The sequence below is a fragment of the Diospyros lotus genome, chromosome 9 (assembly GCF_014633365.1).
Source record: "Diospyros lotus cultivar Yz01 chromosome 9, ASM1463336v1, whole genome shotgun sequence".
Lineage (NCBI taxonomy): Eukaryota > Viridiplantae > Streptophyta > Magnoliopsida > Ericales > Ebenaceae > Diospyros > Diospyros lotus.
Window position 1 is genome coordinate 25,567,681 of NC_068346.1, and position 5,206 is coordinate 25,572,886.

Here is a 5,206-nt window from a genome sequence, read left to right on the forward strand (position 1 = left end):
ACCCTACTCATGATTTGGAGTTGGCAACTGTAGTATTTGCTTTGAAGATATGGCGACACTATCTATATGGTGAGAAAGTTGAAATTTATACAGATTATAAGAGCCTACATTATCTTTTATCCCAGAAGGAATTGAACATGAGGCAGAGACGATGGGTCGAGTTATTTAAAGACTTCGACTATGAGATTCTATATCATCCAGGAAAGGCTAATGTAGTAGCCGATGCTTTGAGTCGGCGAGGAGCTTCTATAGCTACGATGATGGTTCAAGAATGGAGGTTATTAGAACAGTTGAGTGTCTTATCTATTTCAACCCCAGAAGATAAACCAGTTGTGAGTTGCGCTTATATGAGAGTACAACCCGAGCTATTTGAATTGCTCAAGACACAGCAATCGAAAGATGTGAAGTTAGCACAAATCTTAGCAGATATTGGGAAATTTTCTCCTTTGGGATATACTCTACGGAGTGATGGTATACTTTTATTTCAGGGACGTATTTGTATACCCGATAGTGGAAATCTTAAGCAAGAGATTTGGAATGAAGCACACAAGAGTCATTATACTATTCATCCAGGTGTTACGAAGATGTACCACGACCTTAAGCGACAGTATTGGTGGAGTGGTATGAAGAAAGATGTAGCCAGTTATATTTCACAATGTTCAGTATGCCAACAAGTTAAAGCGGAACATCAGAAACCCGCAGGTTTATTACTTCCATTACCCATTCCGGAGTGGAAATGGGATAATATTGCTATGGATTTTGTGATGGGTTTACCCAGGACTACTAGAGGCTACGATGCTATATGGGTGATTGTTGATCGCTTAACTAAATCAGCCCATTTTCTTCCTATTAAGAAGACTTATCCATTAAATAGATTTGCAAAAATTTACATTGAGAAAATTGTAAAGTTACACGGTGTTCCATCCAGCATTGTATCAGATCGAGATCCCCGTTTTACTTCTCATTTTTGGGGAGCTTTGCATGAGGCATTGGGATCTCAGTTGAAGTTCAGCACGGCATTTCATCCACAGACAGATGGCCAGTCAGAGAGGACTATTAGGACTCTCGAGGACATGTTGAGAGCTTGTGTTTTAGATTTCCAAGGTAGTTGGGATGAGCATTTACCTTTGGTGGAATTTGTCTACAACAATAGTTTCCATTCACGTATTGGAATGTCACCATATGAGGCTTTGTATGGGCGACCATGTCGATCGCCGATATGTTGGGAAGAGATTGGAGATAGGACTTTATTGGGTCTTGAAATTGTGGAGCAGACGACAGAAAAGATCCGGGTGATCAAAACAAGAATGAAGACAGCACAAGACAGACAGAAGAGCTATGCAGACAAGCGACGGCGAGACCTCGAGTTTGAGGTAGGCGACCATGTTTGGTTGAGAGTCATGCCTATTAAAGGTGTGCGAAGATTTGGCGTAACAGGAAAGCTTAGTCCCTGTTACGTTGGTCCATTTGAGATTTTGAGACTGATAGGGACTTTGGCATATGAGTTAGCTTTGCCACCTCAGTTGTCCCATGTCCACAATGTGTTCCACGTTTCCATGTTGAGGAAGTATGTGCCAGATCCTCAGCATGTGATCGATTTTCAGACTCTTGAAGTAAGAGAAGATGTGTCTTATGAAGAGACGCCTACCAGTATTTTAGAGCGTAAAGAGAAGACTTTGAGGAATCGATCAATTCCTCTTGTGAAAGTACAATGGCAGCGTCACTCGATAGAAGAGGCGACGTGGGAGATAGAAGAAGAGATGAGACGTCTTTACCCCTCGTTGTTCGAGTAATCAGTTACGAATTTGGAGGACCAAATTCTTTTAAGGAGGGGAGAAATTGTAACGACCCATTAGAGGGTTTAGATTTTTATTTAGAAATTATTGAATTTCTTAATTAGTTTTGTTTGGAGAATTTTTGCCAATTAATTGTTAATGTGGCAATTTAGAGATTTAATTGAGAAAATAACATTTAATTATTTATTTTTGAAATTAAATGCAAGGACTTGAGGGTCATTTAAGAAGTTGTTATTAATTTAATTAATTAATAAAAGTTATTATGAGAATGGGAAGTCCATCCGAGAGAGGGTTTTGGATTTATGGAGTCTCCTAGTTGTTTTAAGAGAATGAGATGCCCTAGGGTTGCTCTCTTTCTCTCTCTATATATATATCTTCCCATAGCATTGAGTTTCTTCACGCCGTGGAGATTAAAGATCGCATAAAAGAAGGAAATAAGCCAAGAGCTATTGCAGTAACAGTGAGTAGCATTCGAGTTCGATCAGAGAGTTTAAGGCAAGTATTCCATCCTTGCAATCCATTCTTACGAGATTATAGTTCAGTAATACCCTCAGTTGATTCAAGGTTCTTAGTGTAATTCGGATTAATACAGTCAGTATGTATGTATATATTTTTCATGCATATACAGTGAGTTCAAGCTTTGCATAGAAGGCTCTCGGGAGATTATTGAGTCAATTAAGAAGATCATAAGGCAAGTATCCTTCCCCTGTAATCCTTTCTTACAGGTCTTGATTGAGTTGGATATCAGATTTCCATAATTGAATCAGTTCCAGTGCATGTATATTCATATATGTGCGTTATAGTGAGTTATATCAATTTAGTGCATGTTATATATATATATTTACATGCGTACAGTGAGTTCACAGCAGGCATGCATAATTCCTTTCAGCGATTCTCATCAATATTGTTGTTGAATCATTCTCAAGTTGTTTATATATCAATTGGGATTGTTCTCCCAAGATTTCTTTTGGAATGGTGTAGTGAAGTTAAGTTTTGATTCAAGTTATGATCCCTGTTATCGTAAGATTTATATCTGATAAGAATCCAGTCATTCGAATAAGCCTTGTGTCATTTGAATGAATTTCAAAGCATCCGAATAAGTTTCAGTGTTATCGTTATGTTTTTCCTTTATAATGTATCAGTCATTCGAATGAGTTCCTTGTCATTCGAATGAGTCTTGAGATATCGTATCATTCGTATGAATTTTTGAGATTTTTAGACTGTCATTCGAATGAGCCTTGTTGTCATTCGAATGAGCCCTTGAAGATGTGAGTAAGTTGTTGCTTTGTATAGCTTAGCATTCGAATGAGCCTTCTTGTCATTCGAATGATCTTCAAATTGATTCGAATAAGGTTACTGTTGCATTCGAATGAGTCGAGTTTTGCCAGTTCAAATGTTGGAAATTTTCAAAATTCATTCGAATGAATTTGAGAGTCATTCGAATGAGTCCCAGATCAGATCCGAATAGCCTTTGAATATCATCTATCATTCGAATGAGTCTTCTGTTATTCAAATGAGTCCTTGTCATTCGAATGAGTTTTCTGCCATTCGAATGAGCTTGCTGAAATCCTTTTCTTTCATTCAAATGGCTGCTTTTTCATTCAAATTGCTTCCTTAGACCTTCTCAATTATCCAAATAGTATCAAATGGCATCCAAATAGCTTCCAATAAATTCTTGATTCAAGTTTTAAATTTAATATGAATATTCAATTATTCAAATATTGAATTTTTATGCCAAGATATGATAAAATCCAATATGCCATGCCTATACTTAGAAATTTCAGAATATTTGAATCTCAATATTTCTAGTAAAAATCTCATACCATGTTTAGCAGTTCATTATGACATGGTCAGCATTATTTTGTGAGATTATGTGCATACACATTGTATGAGCATTGAGCATGACTTATGTGGAGCACTACATATCGTGTGCCAGCATTTATATGAGCATTGCATTATGCGCGCCAGGCGACTTGTCTGCGGGGATCCCACTAGTATCAGTACAATTATATCTCAGTTATGAGTTGCTCGCCTGATGTCGACCAGGGAGCTAGGGGCATATTGCCCAAAGTATGTGTTTACAGTTTTTATGTTTGCAGGACTTAGATCAGTCAGGTATGTGTTACAGTTATGTGGGCCTACGTGCCAAAGTTGCATACCTGCATTTAGTTTACAGTTTATGTGCATTTCATCTTATAAATGCCATCCAGTGATTATTATATCTCTTAGTACAAGTTCAGTAAGTATTTTCATTAGTATCGATATTCTTCGATTCAGCTTCAGTTATTCTTTTCAGTTTATTACTTGCTGAGCTTTGTAGCTCACCTTGTACTCTTCACCATTCCAGGTCCTAGTGGGGGAGTACCAGATGTGGGGCCTAGCAGCAGTGTCCAGTAGTGTGTGTACGAGGAGCCGCTCAAGACCAAAGATGTCTGGGAGTTGTTAGTTTATTAGTTAGTGTTTGATCAGTTTAGATTTATTTTATCTTCCAGTTTAGGGATTTTCCCTTAGATGCAGTTATGATTTCAGTTTTTGTTGACTCAGAGTCTTATTACAGTTAATTGATATATACAGTATTGGAATCAGAATTCAGTTATCAGTTGGTTTATTTTATTATCCCCAGTAACACCTCTTCTCGGGCAGTTCTAGGAGAGGGGGTGTTACATAGCCACTTTGCCTTCTCTCTCTTCCTTCTTTAATTTATTTATTTGCTATTTTTATAACTTTGACCTTTTTCCTTGGTTCTAGAGGGTGCGCGATACCCTAATGAAAGAACGTTCGCCCACATGCACACTTTTCGAGGACTTTTCCAGAAGGAATTATCCTGGGACTATGCTACAAAAAATACAAATATACCAAACAAAATAAAATCCAACTAAGCGAAAAATTGGATGAAGAATTAGAATTAGAATTGCAAAACCTTGAAATTTTGGGTTAATTAAAAATTTTTAAAGGCAAAATTGACAAATTAAATAATTAAAAAATTTATTTATATTTATTTTAAATAAAATTTGAACTATGGAAATGTTTTAAAATAATACATCCATTGAAAAGAATAAATTTCATAATTTTACTCATTTAAATTATGAGTAAAGAAGAGAAAAAAATGAGAAAAATGAAGTTGAAATAAGAAAATAAAATAATAATAATAATTTTATGTATTTATTTACTTATTGACAAAGTTGGGTATTATTAAAAGATAATGGGGCAAAGAATTAAATTAAATAAATAAACAATGAATGATATTTGTTTAATTTCATATAGTTTTGGATCTTAAAAAATAGAGAAAATAAAAGAAAATATATCTATACAAAACGAACCGGATCTGGCAAACCAGATCCGGCGTTTTGTGGAGGATCCGACCTAATAGGGTCGGATATAAATCAAATGGAAAACCCTAAGTCTTCCCC